The sequence below is a fragment of the Sus scrofa genome, chromosome 6 (genome assembly GCF_054392235.1).
Source record: "Sus scrofa isolate SSC_HxYL_T2T_F1_AM1 chromosome 6, Sscrofa_HxYL_maternal_Yorkshire_Landrace_v2.0, whole genome shotgun sequence".
In the NCBI taxonomy this organism is placed as follows: Eukaryota; Metazoa; Chordata; class Mammalia; order Artiodactyla; family Suidae; genus Sus; species Sus scrofa.
Genome location: NC_139388.1, coordinates 173,791,481 through 173,814,938, shown reverse-complemented (window position 1 = coordinate 173,814,938; position 23,458 = coordinate 173,791,481). Strand labels below are relative to the sequence as shown.

At 50.8% G+C, this 23,458-nt stretch overlaps 1 protein-coding gene and 1 long non-coding RNA gene across 9 annotated transcripts in view; one reads left to right on the top strand and one right to left on the bottom strand.

Annotated features, from left to right (window-relative positions):
• The window catches only part of HIVEP3 (HIVEP zinc finger 3), a 494,489-nt gene that overhangs the window by 263,360 nt on the left and 207,671 nt on the right, over nt 1-23,458 (bottom strand). The window lies entirely within an intron of this gene.
• LOC146403045 (uncharacterized) lies at nt 4,945-11,718 on the top strand. Its single transcript, XR_014808585.1, has 2 exons — nt 4,945-10,191; nt 10,249-11,718. It is a non-coding gene; the product is annotated as an uncharacterized LOC146403045 (long non-coding RNA).

The window sequence follows — 23,458 nt, the reverse complement described above, 5'->3', positions numbered from 1 at the left end:
AGTTACTGTCCGGAGCTACTGAGTTTCAGGGGAGTTTGTTAGGCAGCCATAGATGCAAAAACAGCAGGAAGTCTCCGCATGAAGGAGGGAACACAGACATGCCTGGTCGTGGGGAAGAAGATGCACAAGCAAGGCAGGTGCCCCTTTCGCGAAACCTGCAAAGCAGTGAGGTGTCAGGAACCCGAGTGACAAGACTGCTCCTATACAGAGAGGTGATGGGTCCACAGATGGAGGAAGGGCCTGAGCTGGGACGCGCCTTCCTCACCCCTGCGGTAACGTGCCAGCCCGAGACCAAGGAAGGCATTAATGACCTACCAGCCGAACCACCCTGCCTCCCCACCTCCCAGACTATCAGCCCCTGAGCCATGGCAGCGGGGGAGCAAACTGCCGTCAGCGCATCTTCACCCTCAAGGAGCCGCAATTGCCAAGCGGAGTGAAAGAAAGTCGCAAAGAACTTAAAGCAGGTGCGATAAAGGCAGGTCAGGGGAGAAGCAGGGCAACCAAAGCCCGTGTCAGGACGTGGGGGAGGCGCGCGCCTCCTCCCCTCGGTTCTAAGCCTGGAAGGAAGAGGGGACGTTATCCAGGGTGGAGGAAGTGGGAAGGGGCCGCAAAGGAGGGGACACTGTCAGAGAGCCCAGCCCCGCAACACACACAGCAGGTAATTCTCCCCCCCGAGGCCGGTCTCTGTTCCTCCCTCTCAAGGCCCCGCGAGGTGATGCCATCTAGGCGGATGGGTTTTCCTGCGCTTCTGTCCTACCCTGCGTCTCGCTCTGGGTTGGGTTCATCTGGAAAACGAAGCATCTGAGAACACCTACTAAGACCTGACACCGTCCCTCGGTACTGATTCCAGCCTTGGGCATGTAAGGACCCCTGCGAGAACTGGTGCTGCTGTTTTAGCATGTGTTGCTTGAGAAAATACACACGCGAAAATAGATTCCACTTCTCCTTACAGTACTGCCCCCAGGGGTGCAGGGGGAGATTGCGAAAGCACAGCAGGAGGCAACGACCAGCTAGTAACGCCGACTGGTACTCTGAGAAGGGCCGTCCTTGCTTCACCCCAAGAGGCAGTGAGGAGTCACAGGCTCTGGCATGTGGAGGACGGAGCGCACGGGGACAGGGAAAAACAGAGCCCTGGGACCCCGAGCCCCGTCACCACCCAGCCACGCTGAGACAGAGGCGACGTTCCCCAACGTAAGCCCCACAGCCGGCTTGCCCGGGTTGCCTGGCTAGGTGTTCCCACTCTGCGCCAGGCCAGACTGGCATGATTTCTCTGCCAGGCTAGAAAGCATCTAAGACAGTTGGGAAACCAGTAAACTAGACACCGCAAACTCACTTTCTGATTCGGCTACGAACTCGCTCTGGGAGTTTCTACAAGCTTTTCTGCCTCTCGGAGCTTCCATAAGAAGAGGGGGCGGCAGTGGGGGGGGGGGGGACGCCGAACTTGCATTCACGGCATGTCAGACCCCCGGCTCCTGAGAGGCCAGCCCTGGGGAGCAAACGCAGGAGTAAGGCAGGCGTCGCTTATGCAGACAGTAACCCTAGGCCACTGCATGATTCTGAGCCTCGGGCTCCTCGTCTGTGGAATGGGAGTCCTGGGTAACAACTCAGAGAGAGATGAGGAAGGCAGGTGCGAAGGTTGTGAAAAGGATGAGCCTCCGAGTACGAGTGACTAATTAATGCCGGGCTTTCGCTCTTCTTCCCCGCCCGCCCCTCCACAGACGGCTCTTTCCTCTGAGACCCGCTCTCGGGTCTTACTGAGCCTCTAATTTGACCTTTGGGTAAGAAATGTCCCCTCTTGTGACATGGAGCTCGTCTTCCCAGAGAGGGGCACTGCCCCGCCGAGGGTGGTGACTTCGACGCCCCCGCCCCGGGCACCCCCGGGAAGCGGCTGGCAGGGCGCCCCTGCTCCTTGCCCTGGCATCCTGGGTTCCTCTTTGGCCCCTGCACAGAAGGGAACTGACTCGAGGGAGAAAACGGGCCTCCGCTGGCGGAGGCGCCTCCCTCCAGGCCAGGCACAGACAGCGACAACCACCCATTTTGCAACAAACAGGAAACCGGTTTGCCAGCCTCAAAAATAGAACAGACAAAAACCCCAAAATATGAGGCTCTGTCAGTGGGGCAGCTCAGGTTTCTCACATTGCTTCCTGACAGCCTGCAGCGTATGTGCTTTTTTTTTTAAATTTCATACGAGAAAAAGTCTTGCAATGTCTTTATAAAGACAGCCAGCCTCTGGGGGCCAAGGCCCGGGGCGGCCCAGCCAATCGGGCTTCCTGCACCACTGAGGCTCCACCTCCTGAGTCTCCCACCCTCTGACTTCAGGGCCAGAGGAGCCCCGACCAGGGCCTTGTCCCACCTCTAAGCAGGTCTCCGCACCCCAGCATTGTCTGCCTGTGTCCCCCCGTCAATGCCATTCACCCTCAGACTGCATCCACAGGTACCCAGATGCCATACTGGGTCACCCCCTCCAAGAACCATGATGGGAACTGGCCTGCAGACCCCTTCCCTGCCAAGAACCCTGATAAAGACACGGAGCTGGGTTCACGCTGGTCCCTCTGCCAAGAACGCGGTTTCCTGCCCGGCATGCTCCCCTCAGAAGCATCCACACTGGAACAGCATGTCACTGCCCACTCAGAGACCCTTGCGGAGGGGTCGTGGGGAAATGCGTCTCAGCCCTCGGCCCCAGGAACGTGGCGCGTCTCCTGGGCATCTGATGTGCTTTCATTCCGTGGACACGATGATTAAGAGCTGCCAACCTGATCGTGTCCCCGTTCTGTTCTTAGGACCAAGGAGTCTGGAGCCAAACGTGTTACTCACCTGCAGCAGCTTTAGGCCCGAACCTGCCCATGGCTTTGTTTTAGTTTCTTCTCCTGCTTTTCCTTGTACCTTATTTCCTCCCTGACTTTATTTTACCTTCATGCAGAATATCTGTCAATCATTTTAAAGCTTTATGTGGAATCAGGTCGGGAATACACAAATGATTAAGTCAACAGCTCCTGCTTACTCTGTAACCCCCGCCCCCAATGTCCCTACCTCTGATTTCTCCCTCCTGGGGGGTCCCACTGTCCCTGTGTGCGCCTTTCTGGGTTGACGTTCACCCCACCCCCTGGGGAAGGGACACGCAGCCTCAGCTTGTGGAGTCTCTGCCGGTTAAAACAGTGTCATCGGGTGTGAGAGCCTGGAAAAGCACTTCCTAGAGAGGACGGCTTTCAAGCGGTTCTAAAATCTGTCCTTCCATTGACGTTTTTCGGTCCGTTATACATGCGGACTAGATTTACAAACACACTTTGTGAACTTTGTAAAACGAACCAAGTGTCAAAAACCTAAACTGAACGTGTAAAGTTTTAATACACCCATGATCTACGGGGTCTTCATTTTATTTCCGGTTTTGCCTGCTAGACAAAAGAACCTTTTCTTTACAGAAATAATTCTACAAAGCATGTAAATAGCTTTGCCCTATGAAAAACAAACAAACTAGACAGAGAGAGAAAAGGAGAAAGAGGGAAGGCAGGAAATTAGATTTCCTTTTTAGGTTATTAAATAATTTACTGTGGACATCGAACACATCCCCACCACTTGAAGCATTTAAAATATGGCTTGGATTATAAAAATCCATTCTCTAGAACTTCCCAGAAAATTTTACACACATTTAATTGTGGTTTCTGCCTGCTTACCCTCCCAAGGCTGGTGAGAACACACAGGTTAGTGAATTTCATCACATGCCTGACGGTTTTAGCCCAGCCGCATCCTCATCTCCCCCTCAAACACACACACACACACACACACATTTCCAAATTCTGGGAAGTGGTTACAGAATCAAATGCAGCCAGAAGCCAGAGCTAACACCGCGAGAAGCCTCCAGAAGAAAGTGAGGCCAACTTGATGAGCAAGCGCCTGTGAACTGCGAGGCTATTCACGCCCCAGCCCTGTAGCGTCCAGACGATAACGAAACTATATGAAAGGATGTTTAATGCTTCATGTTCCCACTGGGAAGCTAATGGGTCGGACGCCTTTAAATTAAAATGCCCACTGGGTAGAGACCAGCGCAGTTCCATCCAGTGTGGGAGGCAGGGTGGCAGAGGGCCATCTGGATCTGGGTGCAAATGACCTTGGCAAGTCCAGGACCCTCCCCTCTGAGCACGAGCTTACGCTGCTGTAAGGAATGAGGACAGCACCACCTCCTGGGGCTCGGGTGAGGATGGGCTGGCACAGGCGGGCATGTCCAGGGTCCCTCCACTCCAGGCAGAAGGATACGTAAGCGAGAACGGGGACCCTCTTTCTGGACCCTGTCTGGGGCCAGTAGATGCAAACCACTCCAGTTCCAATGGAGGACAAGCAGCGCGGTCCTGCTGCACAACACAGGGAACTACTCTAATCCCTTGCGACAGAACACGATGAAGATCGTATGAGAAAAAGGATGGATGTATATTATATCTGTAGGACTGGGTCACTTGCTGTATGGCAGAAATTGGCAGGGCACCCTTTAAAAAATAAATTTGAAAAGTTGAAAAATGAAAGCAACGTTGGAGAGAAAAGGGACGAGGGCACGAGACGCGAGTAGATGGATAGGAAAAGGGTTTTGAGCCACCTCTTCTGTGAGAGCATCCCTGGTCCTGTCGGAGACCGTCTCTTTGGAGGATGTGGTTCGTTTTCCCCTTGGGCCACTTTCCACCCCATGTTGTGCGTGTTCCTCTCTCCCGGGCAGAGCCGTGAGCTCTGTGCCACCAGTTGCTGTGATTATGTCACCCCAGCGCTCTCTCAGCATCTGGCGTGTCGCTGAGACCAGCATTTGTTGAGTGAATAAGTGAGAGCAGCGGCTATCTCAGAGCCGGTGAAAACCACAAGCCCAGCAAAGTCCAAAGGCTTTGAGGTCAGAGAGGCCCAGGGCACAATTCCAGTGCATCAGCCATGTGACCTGGGGTAGCTTACTCATTGTTTCTGACCCTCTTTTTTTTTTTTTTTTTCCATCTTAAGCACAAGACATCTTCCTGGCAGGCAAAGCACCAGCCTAGTGTCTGTCACAGAGCAGGCCCTCAACAAGTTCCGTCGGGTCTGCGTCCTCCTGCCTCCCTCTGCAGGATCCTACACCCCGCTGCCTCACTTTTTCCTCGGTCAGCACCCAGGACGGGGAGCCAGGGGTGGCTGGGGCTACCCGCCCCTTTCTAGATGCCCAGATTCAAGGAGGCAATAACTGTTCGCAGGATTCTCCGTGTCTCCTCCTCATAACAGGACCTCCCAGCCCCCCGGCGCCCCCCCGCCAACGTTTCCATCGCCCATGTCTCTGGTGCCCTTCTAAGTGTTTCTCCAAGTCACTCCTTGGCTTCACCCTCCAGGGGTCCAGGAGCCACGGGATGGAGACCCTGGCACTTCCCCCTGGACTCGGCTCCTTCCACGGGCCCAGCCCATCTGTTTCCCACCTCCCTGCCTTTGCCATAGTGCTGACCCTGCTCCTAGAGGCTGCTCCACGCTGCTTCCCTCGGGCTGCCTGGTGAACAACTGCCCGCCGTCCAAGATTCAGCTCCGATGGGCATCCTCCTCTAGCCCCCCACATCCTCTGGAGCCCGCGCCCACTCCCTCCTCTGCTCCCCCAGAGCATCTTACACGCGTTTGTCTCAGTAGCACATCTCTCATACGCCGCTGATACGGACCCACGCACCTGCCTCCCCCTCCACCGAGCTCCCTCGGGCGGAAACCCAGCCCTCCTGTGATCCGGGTCCCCAGCTCCTGGCCCAGAGCCTGGCACACAGCAGCTCTCTGTCCTCCCTGCCAGGTAAGGCCCTGGGGCCTACCCTCTGCTTCCATTCCTGAAGGTTTCCGGGCCTCAGACTGCTGTTCCCTGGGCCAACTCTACCCCTGCGCCACCGACCCTTCCCCAGAGTGCCCCCTCGGGTCTCCCCAGTTATTTTTTTAAATTTTTTTATTATAGCTGATTTACGATGTCCTGTCAATAGATGTCCCCGTTCTTGTGGACAGCCTTGGGAGCTGTCACCACGGGAAACCCAGCCAGGTTTGGGTCATCTGACCGATGACCCAAAGCTCTCCTTGGAGTGTCCTTTGCTCTGCTCCCCTCACCCCCGTCACTCCCTGGGGGCGTCCTGGTGACTGACCACGTTGGGGGCCCACAGGCCCAGGCGTGAGTCCCCGCGACGCCAAGACCCTTTCGGGCCTTGGGCAGAGACCGTCAGCTCCGGGAGCCTCTGTTTCCTCACATGTCAGATGGGGACGGTTGGGGCGAGAATGTGAAATGCCAGGGGCCAGTGAGAGGTGGCTTCTGTCACAGTGTCGTGATGAGGAAACACGGAGTGGGCAGGGACAGGCCCGGGGAAGGCACAGAGGCGGAGCCAGCAGGGCCTCTCAGGCCCGACCCGGTCTCCGGGGAAGGGGCTCCAGGGCATTTCGGTGGGGGAGGGGGTTCCCAGCTCAACGCTTTCCCCGCTTTCCCAAGAAGAGTCGACCCGACAGGACCTGCAAGACGGTGACGTGCTCACCACCCCCGGCCCCCTCCCCCACCCCCAAGGAAGACAGGATGAATCGTCCCCAGGTCGCCTGGTCACTGAGCCCAGGGGGAGGGGAAGGGCGCTCAGAAACGGCAGGTTTGGTCTCTCTGGGCGCCAGACTTCCCGCCGGGGCAGGGAGACCGAGGCAGGGTGGGGTTGGGGGAAGGCACTCGGTGATGGGCCAGACGTGCAGTCTCTCTCCACCCAACTGGGTGGCCGTGTCCCTTTGCAAAGATGGAGCGGCAGGTGTGTGTGGGGGGGGTCTCCAGGGTCTCAAGGTCTCACGTCCAACAAGTTGGGAGCCCTAACGCACGTCCAGGCCCGCTGCCTCTGACACTGGCGGAGGATGGAGACACTGGAGAGGCCGAATCTCGGGGGTGTGGGGGGTGGAAAGGGCTCAGGCCGCAGGTGAACGGTGCTTGGGGGGCTCGAGAGCCGGCGGACCGGTCCTGTGAGGGGAGCCCGGGGACCAAAAGGATTTCACCATGGTCCCGGTGCTCAGCCGGGGTCTTGAATGGTGCATGCGTGGGAATGGGTCCGGAGGTCAAGGGGGCCGAGAGCAGAGGCAAAGGCCCGGAGGCATCCGGGAGTGGGGGCTGCAGCCGAGGGCACGACTGTGGAGGAGACCCTCGGCGCTCCCTGCCGTCTTCCCTGACCACGGACCCCAGAAGCGAAGCCGTTTCCAGATAACCAGAGTCATAACCCCGGTAAGAACATCGAGCGCTTGCAGCACATGCTAGACTTCCGCCGCAGCACCTTCTAACACCATCCAGCTTAATCTGCGGGGCAACCTGGAGATGAGTATGCGGCTCATCCCTTCTCCAAAGACAGAAACTGGGCCCAAAGAGGCTACGTAACACGGCCAGGGCACACACCTCTGTGCGTGGTGGGTCTGGATCCGAATCAGCGGCCAAGCCCCAGCAGGCAGCTCTGCGGGCCGACCACTGAGCCGCACTGCCTCTCCAGGCCGGACGCCGCCTTCCCTCCCCTGACGGCTCGTCTCTGCTGCTTTCACCCGCCAGAGCGCAGGCACCTCTGGAGCAGGTGCCGCGTCTCATTCTCCTCCTGGGGGGTCCCTCCACCCGCCCCCGCTACCGGCTCCCGCCACTCGGGGCCTTTGTAAAGGAGCTTGAGCGGCGCGTCAAGACCAGAAGATTCCAGCAGGAGAAAGCCCTGGTCGCTGTCCACTTCCGGCTGGGAACCAAGAGTTTGTTGACTTAGGCAGATGCAGAACAGGGTTGTCCTGGTGGCAAGGTTTCTATTCCAGGAGGCCAGGCCGCAATTAAATGTCCCAACCTGCACACCTCCAATGACTGCACGAGAGCTGGTTTCCCGGGCCTGATAAGTAGCGATGACAGACCCTTCGGCTGAAATCCCGAAATCACTCAGTAAAGGTCACCTTCTTCCTTCTTTTTCGGGCGGGAGGAGGGTGGGATGAAATTAGTGCCCAAAATACAAGTGACACCCTCATTTAAAACAGGTGCATCCAAACAGCCAGTCCCCAGCAAATGGCGTGGTCCTCCAGGCTTGTGAGCTGTTGTCACAGGGACTCTGCTGTGTGTGGAGCACCTGCTCCGGGCCAGGCACCGACCCAGGCTCTTAAACTGCGTTCACGAGTTAACACGTATACCGATGAGATGACAATGACACGATGCTTTTACCCCTTTTACTGAAGAATAAACTGAGCTCCAGGGACGTTCAGTCATCTCCTTAGCGTGACACAGTGCACGTGGAACATTCAGGATTTACAGCCAAGTCTGTGTGCCTCCGAATAGCAGGTTCTTTCCATTAAACAAGGTGGTCTCAAGGTAACAAACTTAGTTTGGGATTCAGGACAAGGCTGGTTCTGTGCTTTACAGGGAGTCCTGAGACGCCCCTAAATATCCCCTTCTCCTGGCCTATCTCTGGACATCTCTGAAGGCGCAGTTGAGACATGGGTCTCTTCCAGCCTCTGGAATGATCTCTCACCAGTGACAACGGAGGCAGCTTTTTCTCTGGACAGGAGAGACCTGTCATAGCACAACTCAAGCACAACAGAAACTTGGAACAGAAATGGCGGGTGCCACAGACAACACCTATGGACACGTGGTGCCTGTGGCAGACGTGACTCACTCATCAGCCACGACCCCCTGGCCCGGACAGGCTCAGGCTCCTCCTCGACACTTCGTCCCCTGGACTGAACCGGCCCAGAGGATGAAAAAGAGTTTCTGTCTCTGTCCTGGACCCACAGCGACCATACTTCCTACATGCAAAGTTCAGACGTGGTTTGGCTGAAGATTATCTTTCCGATGTACGCACGTGCTTCAGAAACGCATCCAATAAACACACTCGGTCACATATCTAACGAATCACTCTCAGTGAAGAGAACGAGAGTACCCATGGTCAGAGCTGTCCCTGAGGCTCTCGGGCATAGGGTAACCACGGGGCCCTGCCTGCCTCCGGCTCACACGGGACAGACCATCAACATCCAGGGAACCGTGAATGGGAGGCAAACCGAGACGGGAGAGGAAGCAGAAGTGGGGGAGTCGTGAGGGTAAGAACCGGTTGACATCACCACCTCACTAGGGTCCACGCCTGGCTGGGGACTGAACTGACACATGATTTTTTTAACCCCTGGTTCCAGAAGAGGAAGATCCAAACCCCTCGCCCATCCGTACATGCACACACCAGACGCATGTGGGCACCTCTCCCCAAACTGCAGTCCGTCAGGTTTTATAGCAAACTTAGCCAGGCTCCACTGTGCAGAGCCAAAAGCCCATCGCAGCCATGGGAGAGCCTGGCTTCACCCTGCATCTCACAGACAGTCCCTGCCACCCACAGACCTGGATGGAGAGAGTAACTGCAGAAACCTGCACATCCATGAGGCTAAAATAGCAGACCTGCCGCTGAGTTTGTCCCAGTTCTTCGGTTCCGCCTTCAGGCAGCATCAACCCTTTCAACTTCTTATCTCAAATAACTAAGCCACCTCTGCTAGGGGCGAAATGCTACCAGCTGCCTTTAAGACAGAAAACACCACAAACATCCTAGTGACAGGACCAATACTGACTCCTCGGGGCAATGGTGTCTCCTGGAAGACTGCATCCAGGGAGAGGGCAGATGCCCAATCTCCATCCTGAGCCCTTGCCCCCCACCGGCCACCACCTTGGCTCTGGGGTCTCCACCTTAAAAGGAGGCAGCAGACTTCACAATTGGTACCCACAGCAGACAGGGGCTGGCGCCTAGCACGTCCAGCAGCGGTCTTCTGCCTCATGCTGAACCCGCTGCCTGCCTCGGCTATCTGGAAACCCCTCGGAGCTCTCCAAGGTACTGACCCTCATTCCTGGCTGGGCCCCTAAAACAGAGGCGCGGTGAACAGCAGCTATTCAGAGTTTATATAATATACAGGCATACTTTGGTTCCAGACCACTGCAATAAAGTAACGTGAGTCACACAATTTTTTTGGTTTCCCACTACACACAAAAGTTATGTTTATACTATAGTCTATTAAGTGTGCAGTAGCATTATGTCTAAAAAAGCCAATGTATGTACCCTAATTAAAAATTACTTTGCTTCTAAAATATGCTAACCATCACCTGACAACACAGGGTTGCCACAAACTTTCAATCTGTAAAAAGATATGATATCTGCTAAGTGCAAGAAGGCAAAAGCACAATAAAACCAGATACATTTGCAAAGTTCCCGTTGTTGCAGCTCAGGGGTAACGAACCGCGCTAGTATCCATGAGGACACAGGTTCGACCCCTGGCCTCGCTCAGTGGGTTAAGGATCCAGCATGGCCATGAGCTGTGGTGTAGGTCGCAGACATGGCTTAGATCCTATGTTGCTGTGGCTGTGGTGTAGGCCAGCCGGTGTAACTCCGATTGGACCCCTAGCCTGGGGACTTCCATGTGCCCTGGGAGCAGCCCTAAAAAAATGACCAAAAAAAAAAAAAAAAAAGCAAACAACAAGATATACTTGTATATGATCACATTGTTTAAAAAGGAATCAATTCAAAATACATTTAGCTTCCTTGTTGTATTATTTGTATCTCACAGGGGGAAAATGATCTATTCTCATCACGTTGAGAGGTAACTTTCTCACTTTTTACCCCTCATTTACACGGTGGGTCTCTTGGAGAAGCCGGGAGACCTATGTGGCAAGCAGGCCATGGGTTTGCCTACGATGGCCCTGAACCTCTGATTCACCAGGTTCTCACGCTCTTGGATGGCGCCTCTTCTATAGCTTGGCCTTGGCTACTTCCCCTCCTCTCCCTGGCAACTCCAGGCTCCTATGATGCTTCTCTTCAGTCCTTGTAGGGCACTGAGATGGTTTGTTGACCCGTTTATCTCTCCCACTGGTTCAGGGAGTCTTCCAAAGACCAGATCCTATTCCGTACCTACTGTAGGGTGTGGCCCTCAGGCTCCTCAATTAGTGCTTCATTGCTTTGTAAACAGGAAATGAGTAACCTCCTGGCTATGACCCCATCTCTTAAACCCCTGTCTTGACCTGCTCTCTATGGCCCATTCTGCTAGCGGGGCTCTCCTCCTGATGGTGGGGTCAGCGGCCGGGGCTGGCCTCCACTCGGAAGAGACATCCCTGGAAACCTCTATGTCTTCTGCTTAGTTGCTTCCTTGTTTGTTGTATTTCTCTGAGGAAAAGAGTCTGGTGGTGACTCTGGGTTACCCTTGCCACCTCGCCCCATAAGAACACAGCAACACAGCGATAACAAAATAACAACAAATGTATCTTTTGAATATGAGTTTGCACTTTGCTAAGTACGTAACACGCATTTGTCTATAAGGCAGGTGTTGGCATTATTATCCAATTTTTTTTTTTTTTTTTACAGATAATGGAGCAGGCACAGAGAGGCTACATGATACACTCAAGGTCACCCAGCTGGTCAATGATGGACCCAGACCACATATCTAGGCTGCCCCCCCCCCCACCGCCGCCCCAGAGACACAGCCTTTAACCACTGTGCTATGTTGTTTCCTGATGAACTCAGGTTGGGGTGGTGGGGAGCAGCAAAACACCAGAAGGGGAGAAATAAGGAGGTAAGTTAGGGAAAGGACAGGTTCTTTATCTTGGGCTCACAACAAATTCCAACAAGAGAGATAATACAAAAACACAGGGCCCTATATAACTCCCAGTGCCATATAATTTAGAACTGGAAAAACTGCCTTATTTTAAACGATGGGCAAGCAGAAGCCAGAGAAACGCCTATGTGCCCCCCGTTACAAAGAAAAGCGCCCAAAGGCACCTGCTTAAGACCGGTAGGTCCTCAGCCAGACCTTTCTTACAATGGTATAAAGAACCCCCAAGACAATATTTTGCTAAACAAAACAACCCAGGTCATTAAACTATCGACTGCCTCAGGACAGGCCAGAAGCGCAGGGCCGGGGGTAGGCGAGGCTGCCTGAACCTAACCACAGACAGCCGTCCTCCAGGGGGCGCCAGAGTCAGTCCTTGTCTCTAAACACAGCCTTCTCACACACTTAGAAACACAAGAAACACAAATGTAGCACTGTCTGGGCTGAAACGGACAGCTGTCTAACAGGATGCCATGGATTTGGCACAAACAGAGGATAAGGCCAGCTGGGGAAATGTCTCGATTCCAGATACTGCTCAGCAGCTTTTGAGCATCCCCTCTGTAATAGCTGGGTCACATCTGTATTGTGTTCCCATCTGGACACCTCATTTTAGGAGTGATAGTGACAAGTGTCCCAGGGAAGGGAAATTAGCAAATACCAACACTGCTGAGAAGACCTGTGGTTCCTCAGCCCAGAGAAGGCGAATCACTAGGCTGAGAACCCCCTGCTCAAGTGGTTGCTCCATCTGTAAAATGAGAAGCATCCTTCCCTGCCCCTGCCGCCCAAGACAGATGAGGCAGAGCAGGGAAGGCTCTCTGCTCTACAGATGCAGCCACAGCAGTTTTCTGGGCCAGGGTCAACCCTGCCAGGCCCGGGAGCCTGTGCTCTGTGGGGGCCTCAGAGCCCCTCAGAGGAAGCACAGAGCCTCCACTGTCCCCAGGTCCTGGTCCAAAGCCTTTGCCTGAGCGATGAGGGCTCTGAGGTCCCAGATCCCACAGCCAGGAAGAAACAGAAGTGGGCCCCAAACCCAGTCACCCAGTTCCCCTTCCAGCACTCTTAACATCTGGCCTGCAGCCCCTCCAGCAGGAAGAGCCACTCTGACAAACACATCTCGTCTTGCTGGCGACCCAGCAGCCGTCTGGCACGGCGACCCCCAAACAGTGACTCGCACACCTGCCAGGCGGTCATCACCAGCTGGTCCTCCTTCCATACACGCTGGGCGAGACCCGGAGGAGCTTCAGAGGCTGCGAGCCTGCGTGCTCTCTTCCAGCTGTTTCTCTCTAGCCATGAACAGAAGTGCCGTTTCTCTCTCTAGGACCATGGTAATTGCTCTGGAAATCTCATCTTTGCCCCTGGCCATCGGGAATACATCTTCTCGGCCAAAAGAAGAAGGCTTACAGCCACGGAGCCATCAACCAGGCAGGGCTGTCAGAAGCCAGCAAGTGCCTTCTGCCCCTGTGTACAATGCCCAGCGAGTCATTCTAACATGAGAGACTATTAAAATAGGAAAGCTGAGCTGCAGCTCTCAACACTGGGTCTTTCCTTGCCAGTCCCCATCTTTGTTCCCCAAAAGAAGCACAAACAGAAAGGACCGTGGCAGGACCCGCCTCACAGATCCAGTGCAACACTTCACAGCAGAGGCAACGGGTTCGTCCTCAACCGTTCAGATGGTGACCTGGGGGGCCTCCCACTTAAGGGGTGTCTGGGGCTCCAGCGCCTTCCTGCGGGGACCCCCAGCAGCCCCTCTCACCCCCACACAGCCCATCCTCCAATGGCAGGGGCTTCATTTCTTGACACCCCTTGCCTGGACCTTAGGCACTGGGAGCTCTGCGGAGGAAAACTCCCAGAAGATGTTGAACGGGGAGTGCCTTCTGGACAAGGCGGTTTTGGGGGCCAGGGATGATATTCAAGCCCTAACGTGTCCTATCGGTGGGGCTGTGGAAAGCTGGATTCTGACCACAGAGATCGGAGAAGAGCGTTCCTCAGCCAGACGCAGCAGACACCTGCCTGGCATGACTTGGGCGGGAGCTGCCCAGAGCAGGGTCCCCCAACGGCCACACCTGCTCCTTCCCCATCCTGCACCTGGCTTATGTTCACTTCACATGCACGCGATCCATCACCGCGGTCAGTCCTCAGAACCACCACGGCGGTTAGAATGCTCCCATTTCACAGACGAGAAAATAGAGGCCCCAAAGCTGAAGGGAAATGCCCAAAGCCATACAGCCGAGAAGATACAGAACTGACACGTGAACTCCAGCCTTGCTTCTCCAAGGTCAGCACCTCCCTCCCACCATGTCATAGCCGTGGAGCTTACATAACCGGGGTGACACACCTTCTCAAACTCTATTTCAGAATCAAGATCTGGCCTAAAATACGCCAGGCTCAATCCCCAGCGCCTCCCACAGCTTTGCTAATCTTGTAATTATTACTCATTTATGCTCACTCTCCACGGCGTTCTCAACCAAAAGTTTTATTATGCATTAATATGTTTCAGTGCCACGAATATGTATGTTTCAATTCCACAGGTATTTATAGGCACCAAAGAAGTTTAGTTGCCATACATTTAAACGGAGGGTTGCTTCTTCTTTCAATAAACCCATTTATTCAATTGCCTGTTCATTCAAATACATTTACTGAGAGTCTAGTGGGTACATGATACTGTCCTAGGTTCTGGGGATACAACAGTGATCAGGACAGAGCAAGTCTCCGCCAAGACAGAACTTATACTCCAGCAGAGCGGACAGAGTAAGCAAGAAAATACGTAAATAAGACAACTTCAGGTAATAATTGCTACGAAGAAAACAGAAGAGGCAACTAGAGGGCAGCAGAAGGTGACGTTTGACCTGATAGCTGAGAAGAAGCCAGCCCTAGAAAAACCAAGTGGAAGAACGCTCCAGGCAGAAGAAAGATCAGGTGCAAAGTCCCTACGGCAGCCATGACCTTGGCCAGTGTCAACAGGGCTTAGAGAGCTCAGGGAAAGCAGTGGAAGATGAAGCAAAAGCCAATTCACACATGCCCTTGGGCCAAGAGAAGAGGCTCGGATTTGACTCTAGTTACACACAGAACGGGCCCCCAGAATTTAGGAATAAAATCACTTTCAGAATTAAACCGCTAAAACCTACACACCGTGGATCTAACGAGCCACCTGCTGGTACCTGCGGCGAGCGCCCAAAGAACTGTGGAGCACCCCAAAATGAATCAAGGTGGCTTTGGAGGCAGAGCCAGAACGAGTAAGCAGGAAGCGGCAGACCTAGCATTTGAACCCAAGTTGGCCCGACTCCACAGCCTTGAGTCTTTCTCCACTCTGGGCTCGGGCGCAAAGTTTCGACAGAGAGCACACATAAAGATAAGAAGAAGGAAAAGGTGAATCCATGGCAACGGTTAACAGAAAGCGTGCTCTTACGCAGCACTTTCCTTGTGCGTACTTGAGGTGGGGACATGTGGAAGGCGGCCCAGGGGTAGATGCCCAAACCTGCTGAGACAGAAGCCCAGCCTTTCTCTTTCTCTTCTTTCCGATCAAGCCCCAAAGCAGGTCTTTAGTCAAATAACAACTAACAGCACCCACCTCTGCAGCTCTTGGGAATGCAGCACCATCCCCAGTATCTGCAGGGTATTGGCTCCAGGGCCCCCGAAGGACATCAAAATCTGCAGATGCCCAAGCCCCTCATGGCTGGCCACCCACATCCACAGCTGCCGCAGCTGCAGGTTCAACCAACTTCGGATGCAGAAATGGGGATAAGGGGGCTGATGGCATGTGTTTCACGCTCCGTTTTCACAGCCCTGTGAGAAAGATGGGGCAGAAGCCTGCGTTGCTGCTGATGCCACCTTGCTCCATCTGACCACGCCTTTCACCTCTACTACCACTGCCCACCTGGAAATTCATCCCTATCTTTCGCATCTGGATCACACATCAGCCCCGCTAAGAAGTCTCCCCTCCATCCCTTTGCAGGCCACGTTAACCACTTCCTCTCAGCACATCTCACTTACCACGCTCACCATGAACACCCGACTCGGCTCCCCCACTAAACTGTGAGCAAAGCGAGGGCAGGGATGTCGTTCCCTGCCAAACCGCCGCTGCCCATCACAGCAGGCAGTGCAGAGCAGACACGGGCTGAATGCTTACAGACCAATCCGCTGCTGGCCGGGAAAGGCTTTCTTGCCAGTGCTGATGAATGCCAAAGCGGGGCCCCATGTGCACACCTCCAACCGGATTTTTCAGCCACAAGGAAAAGCCATGTAATACCAGCCAGATCAGGGCAAAAGGCAATAGAGGCATGAGAAGGAAAATGCAGGGAAAGATGATGCAGAGAGAAGTCTGGACCAGGGGAACTGTAAAGAAGCTCAACACAGCAGGGCAAACGGAGGGGCAGGGACAGGCAGGATTGGGCAGAAAACAGGGCAGAAGTGTCAGGTGAGTCGCCAGCGGTTCCTTATGTGGGAGGCTGGGGCAGTGAGGACACTGCCTAGTTGAATGCCAAGTCTGAGCAGGGGCTATGGGAAGACGGGGGCAGCTTTGCCAACTCAGCTTGGCTAACTGGTGGGACCCCAGTTCACCAAGAGGACCAGGGGTTTGATGCTCCATTCAGACCTATGTGAGTGCCTGATCATTACAACCAGGGAGGCGACGGAACCTGATGTGAGGACAGGCAAGGGGAAACAGGGCTGTCAGCCGCTCCAGAAAAAGCCTTTTAACAACCATGGCCCTTCATCTTTTAGGCACGAACATGGCTTCTGCAGCATTAGTGGGATTCTTCTTCCTGTAATTTCTGGGACTGCACGGCTACCTCCCTTTCCAAATATCCAAATGCTGCCTTGACCGAGTGGGGAATGGTTCTCTTGGGAGAAAGTGAAGGAGGAAGGGACTCTGGAAAGAGCATGGAATTTGAAGGGGGCCTGATCTGGGCTCCAACCCTGAGTACTGAGCTGAGTGACTACTGGCCCGTTCGACTGTCCAAGGAGGGACACCACAGTAAGTGACAGACATGAGAAGACTGGAAGAAGACATCTGTGATGTCAGCTTCTGGAATATACAAGGATTTCTGAAGAACCAATCAGAAAAGGAGAGAAAATATGGAAGAACAATGGCAAAGCATGTGAGACCAGAGGGGAAATTCACAGGAGAGAAAACCCAAATGGACTGAGAGATCTACGAATTTGCTGGTCATTAGAGAAATGCCAAAATAAACGCAATGGGATACTATGAAACTCCCATGCTGTACACATTAAAAAATACTCATGTAGGGAGTTCCCGTCGTGGCACAGCAGAAATGAATCCGACTAGGAACCATGAGGTTGCAGGTTCGATCCCCGGCCTCGCTCAGTGGGTTAAGGATCCGGCGTTGCCGTGAGCTGTGGTGGAGGTCGCAGATGTGGCTCAGATCCCGTGTTGCTGTGGCTGTGGTGCAGGCCGGGAGCTACAGCTCTGATTCGACCCCTAGTCTGGGGATCTCCATAGGCCACGGGTGCAGCCCTAAAAAAAAAGACCAAAAAAAAAAGATTTAAATAAATAAATAAATAAATAAACCCGTGTTGGTGTTGGTGTTGGTGAGCACGGAGGGAAGCAGATATTTTCATGCCCCGTTCACAGCCACCTGGCAGTTCTTGGTTTAAATACGTGTTTATCTTCCTTGTGACCCAGAGCATTTACCCGCAGCTTTAAATCCCGGAGAAACGTTCTGTAAGGGATCTAGAAGAAGTTTAGGTATTGTTTCTCGTGGCCTGGAATTGAAGGCAACAATCTAATCTAAATTCCTGAGATTAGGGGAAAGGGGCAGGAGAGGTTATGGCCAGATGTGACTCCCCCTCGTATACCACGCAGTCCTTAGAAGCCACGAACCAGCTACACCACAGCATGGAGACATCCTGGCATGCAACATGCCCAACGGAAGCGAAGAGAGCCAGGGATGGACAACGTGGGGAGCCTCTTGCATAGGAGGAAGCAGGTGTCCCATCTAGCACGCTAGCGGATGCGCTGAGCAGAGTTAGGGAAACCGGTTATTCACCTTGTGTCTTCCCAGCTCTGCTTCTCCTTCCAAAGTCTCCCTTGACAATGTTTCCCCTTCCTCCTGGGTGGGTCTAGAACCCCAGAAGAACTCCCCAAGCTCTCCGGGGTAGTTTAAACATTCCTACCCAAAGGTGAGAGGTGAGAGAGATGCGTTCCGTGATTCTGGGGCAAGCTTAAGACTAGAGAAAGACAACCATAAAAAACCTAAATGTCCATCAGCAGACAAATGGATAAAGACGTTTTGGTGTGTACACACACACACACACACACACACACACACACACACACACAGGAATATTACTCACCCATAAAAAATGAAATAATGCCATTTGCAACAACACGGATGCAACTAGAGATTATCACACTAAACGAATAAGTCAGAAATAGACACATATGATATCACTGACATGTGGAACGTGAAATATGGCACAGACAAACCTATTTGCAAAACAGAAACAGACTCACAGCCATAGAGAACAGACTTGCAGTCGCCAAGGGTGGAGGAGGGAGAGGGATGGACTGGGAGTTTGGGGTTAGTAGATGCAGACTGTTACGTTTAGAATGGACAAGCAGAGCACAGGGGATTATAACCAATCTCCTGGGATAAACCATAATGGAAAGGAATATAAAAAAGAATGTATTATATATATATATGTATATGTGTGTGTGTGTGTGTGTGTGTGTACATAGTGATAATCAGGACAAATGAAACCTTGGCTTGAAACCCCAGCATCTGGTGAAGGAGGGCATGTCAGCTGATGGGCCAGAGGCTGTTATTATCTCCATTGTAGGGACAGGGGACAGAAGCACGAGAGGACCCAGTAACTGAAGCCCGAGGCACTCGCCAACAAATTGCAGAGCTGGGCTTGAAGCTCGGGCAGTTTGAACCCAGAGCCCACACTCAGGTGTGTTTGTTTGTCTGCACGTTTTATTTTATGTACGCCTGCACATGTGTGAGGAAATCTTTCAAAGGTCCAGGGCTGTACAGAGACTCATAAAAAGAGCACATTGTCCCCATCTCCAGGCTCCATCCAGTCTCGAGGCTTCTGACCACAAAGCACTTTCATTCTCAATAGTGTTTATTTGTTCCTCCAGTCTTTTTTTCTTGGTGTGTCCTGCAGAAGGATTCTTTATCTTTTGTTTTCTGATTTGCTGGAGCTCTTCTGTTGATTCTTTATTTTCTACGTTATTAATTTGGTCTTTTAACATCTCCCCTTTCCTCTACCTCTTTGAGTTTGCTTTTTTGTTCTGTTACTAACTTTTGGACTTGGACTCTTCTTTATAAACATAAATGACCATAGCTCTCCATTTTCCTCTCAGAATTGTTTTAGCCACGTCTCCCTCATGTTTAAAATGTAGCTTTTTCATTATCATACAATTCAAATAACCAATTTCTATTATGATTTCTTCTGATTCATGAAATATTTAGAAACAAAATTTTAAATATCTAACTTATGGGAGGATGGGTTATCTTTTCATTATCAATTTCCAATTTAACTACTTTGTGATCAGAGATAGATATGATATTGTTTTTTCCACCTGTGGTTAGAGACATACGTGATGTTGGTTTTTTAATTAGTCAATATTTGCGACATGGTTTTTGCAAATACTCATATGCACTTGGAAAGAACATGTATTCTTCAATTGTTGGAGGCACGGGTTTGTAGAAATGCTTAATCCACAAATGTTCTATAAAGGGCCAGATAGGAAATACATTCAGCTTTATGAATACTGTCTGTCACCGCTAGTCAGCGCTGCCGTCGTAGCACCAAAGCAGCCATGGTTAATACGAAATAGATGAGCAAGGCTGTGTTCCAATAAAACTTTATTTGTAGAAACAAGCTGTAGGCTGAAATTGGCCCACAGGCCACAATTTGGCAATCTCTACCTTAGATCAATCCCATCAGTTGTGTGTTAAAATGGTCTATATTCCTAATCATCTTTTGTCTGTTTACTCTATCAGTTGCAGGGTTATAAGACCTACATTTAAATCTCTCTTTATCATAATGGATCGATCCATTTTTCCTTGTCATTTTGCCAATTTTTGCATTTTGTATGTTGAAGTTATGTTATTAGACACAAACACGTTAGGAATTGTTACAGCTTCATAAATTCTCTTTAAAATCCTTAACAAACGGCTTTGTTAACAGACTGTTCTCTGATGATATTATACTTACATCAGCTTTCTTTTGGTCGCATTTGCATGGGAAATAGCCAACCATTAAACATCAAATATTTTAAGTATTTATGTTATATTTACATATCCCCTCAAATTTCTACTCTCTTTTGGATAACAGACAATTTTGTGATCACTTTAAGTCATGACATAAAATGTCACGTTTAAAATGACTGTCCTAAATATTAATGCATTAAAATGTTAGCTCCGTGAAGGAAGATGTTTTTATGTACCTTGTTGACTGAGAAATCCCTGGCGTTGAGCAATGCCTGGCATAGAAGAGGGACTCAGTACGTATTTAGCACAAGACCAAATTCGTGAAATGTCACGTCAAAGTCAGACATCCTCTGTCCCCAAAAGGCTGATGACAGGTGGTTTCTCCCCGCCCTAAATGGAGCCTGTGACAGGTGGCAACTTGGGGTCAGGGAAGGGAAGGGAGGGATGGCGAGCTTATTTTCCCTCTCGCCCTTTGCCCCCAGCTTATGTGGCAGGGCTTCGGGCTTCTGGGGGGTGGGATACAGAAAAGGAGGAGGGGAGGACAAGGTCTTGCTTGGCTACCACCTAGTCCCACAGACATTGCGCTCTCTGGGCCCAGCAGAACTTGCAGCTGAGCTCCTCTGGCTGCAGGTCCCCTACCACGGAGGCTGCATCCCATCCCTCTGACTCTCCCACCCCTCTGCCCCCAGCCCCGGAGGTCCACATCACAGGATCTCATTCCGTTGCCTCGGGCAGGTCCTGACTATCAAGGCTCCCATCTGACTCCCTCTGCGTGAGCGGCATCGCATCCACTGAAACCATCCTTTGCCCTGCTGTCGTGGGAAGGTAGGTACTTGCCACATGCCATCCCCTGCTCTCTCCTCCCTGCCAGAGGCCATCTTAGCAGCTCAGTCCCAGGTCAAATATCAGAGCAGATGTCTTCCAACTGCAGGAGACACATTCAGGCTGGCTGAGTTGTCTAGTTGAAGAGTCTCCCCCTACCTCGCCCCAGCACCAAAGACACTCAGGCTGCGCTGAAAGGTCAAGCTCCTCACCTCTTTATCCTTAGGGGACCGGACTTCAGCGGCTTTCCAGGAGTCTTCCTCACAAGACACCCTCTTCAAAATCCTCACCCAGACCCCTCACGCTGGATCTTGCTGATGGGTCTTAGAGTCGTGGGACTGGGGAGCAAGATTTCCATGGGAAAATCTTGGAGTTCCCACTGAGGCTCCGCAGGTTAAGAACCTGACAGAGTGTCCACGAGGATGCAGGTTCGATCCCTGGCTTCACTCAGTGGGTTATGGATCTGGCATTGCTGCAAGCTGCAGCACAGGTCGCAGATGTGCCTGGGATCTGACGTTGCTCTGACTCCTGTGGTATAGGCCTGCAGCTGCAACTCCAATTCGACCCCTAGCCCAGGAACTTCTATATGGCACAGGTGTGGCCGTAAAAAAAATTAATAAATAAAAGGAAATTCTGCATCTTAATCTAGCGCCTCGTTTTGAAAAGCAGCATGTAATTACACCTTGGTGTCTCTATCAAAACTTCCATTTAACATCTTGCTTGAGCTGTATTTCCTAACGCCTCTCTTTATTGTTTAAACTTAAACATTTTAAATGCACACAGACGTAAGTTAGCTCTAGTCTTCTGCCAGGTATTATAGAGCTTCATAGTGCTTAAATGTCAAAAAAACCTTTTTACCTGAAAATTATCATTGTTTGATATTTTAGTTCTACCTGGCCTTCATGCTCTCAAATTTGTGATTATCATTGTTTTAAAAAGGGAATGGTGATTTATACTTATTCACGTGTTTACCAGTTTCTTTTCCCAATGTTATAACCTCTTCCTTGCTTCTGAGTTCAACTTCCTTTTTTCCTGAAGTTTATTCTGTAGTATGTCTGTCCTGTTTTATCTTTATTCTTTAGTAGGTTAGCAAGGAACAATATTCTACATGAGTTATTTTCTCTCAGTAATTGATGCATAATTTCGTGGGAGTGTTGGGGTGGGGCTTCCACTGTTGCTAGGCTATCTGTAAGTCGAATCAATTTTTCATTTGCCACAATCAGTTTTTATCCATAGATGTCTTGTTCCTCTCCAGCTCTTCTGAGGTCTCTCTTCGTCTTTGGTATTCTGCATTTTCACCACAATATGCATAGGATAGTCTGAGTTGCATTTATCCTAAGTGGGATCATTGCGACTCCTCTACCTATAGACTGATGTCTTCAACTACTGAAAGTTCTCCACCATTACGTATTCATTTGTTGCTCTCCCCCACTCTCTCAAGTATTACCTTCTGGAATTGTCATTGACATATTTTGGACCTTCTCCTTTCTTTCATATTTTTGGACTTTAATCTCTCTGTGTTACATTTTTAATAACTTGGTTACTTCCTCTGGGTTACTCATACATCTACTAATACATTTTTTCTTCTGTGTCTACCAGGCGCTTAACCGATCTACTGACTTTTAAAATCAATAACTATACCCAGATGCCAAAGCACTGACTGAGCTTCTGATATAGCGGAATAAGTTCATATCGGATTGACCTTCCTTCAGGTAACAATTATATATTCAAAACGACAACAACAAACAATGACTCAAAGGTACTGGAGCATGAAAACCTAAAGTCAGCAGTTCTGGAGGGGCACTGACACATGGAAAAAAACAGAGCTGCATGGAGCGAGTTTCCCATTTTTGCAGCTTTTAAACTAAGGGCAAGCCGTACTACCTTGGAATAGCTAAAACACCAATAGTGGCAAAAACAGGAAATGCAGGGGGAAATCCCAGAAAAAAGAGACCCAGAAATGTAGCCCCAGATTTTGCATAAAACTTCCACCCCCACCTCTGGATCTATGAACAATGAATGGACAGATGAGACTCCAAGAAGCCTTGACAAGGAAAAAGAAATAGACTGATATTTAAACTGCAACCCAAGATGTTAAATTTTCAGCTTGGATTCAACCAAGCTAATTGCCTGCTAAAACCAACCAACAAACCAAATCAGCACTCTCTGGAAGACTACAGAAGGGCCAAGTCTGTAAAACACTTACAGTCTCCAAGATTCTTGATACTTGTTCAAAATTACCTGCTATATGAAAATAGGAAAACATGACCCATTTTTAAGAGAAAAGGCAAATCACCAAGACCAACATCCAAATAAGCCAGGTGTTGGAATCAGAAGGTAAGAATTTATAAAGCAGCTATTTAACTATATTCACAAATGCAACAGAAAATGCAGTCAAAATGAAGAAGATAAGAAACATCACCTGAGAATAAGAACTATAAAATAAGGACCAAACAGAAATTTTAGAACTATAAAACACAGTATCCGCAATGAAAATTCATTGTATAAGCTTGACAGCATAATGGAGATGATAGAGAAGACAGTGAATTAAGACAGATCAATAGAAATAATCGAAATCTCAAAAACAGAGAAAAAAAATTTTTAAATGAATAGAGTGAACTATTAAATGAATTTGGTAAAGTTGCAGTATACAACTTTACTGAAAAATCAGTATACAAAAAAAATCAGTATACCAAAATCAGTATACAAAAAAAAGTCAGTATACAAAAATCAGTGTGTCTCTATACACTAATACCAAACTATCGGTATAAGGAAACAATTCGCTTACAATTGCATCCAAATGAATAAAAACCTAGGAATAAACATGACCAAGGAGGTGAAAGAGCTATATCTTGAAAACTATGAGATACTGACGAAGGAAACTAAAGATATAAAGA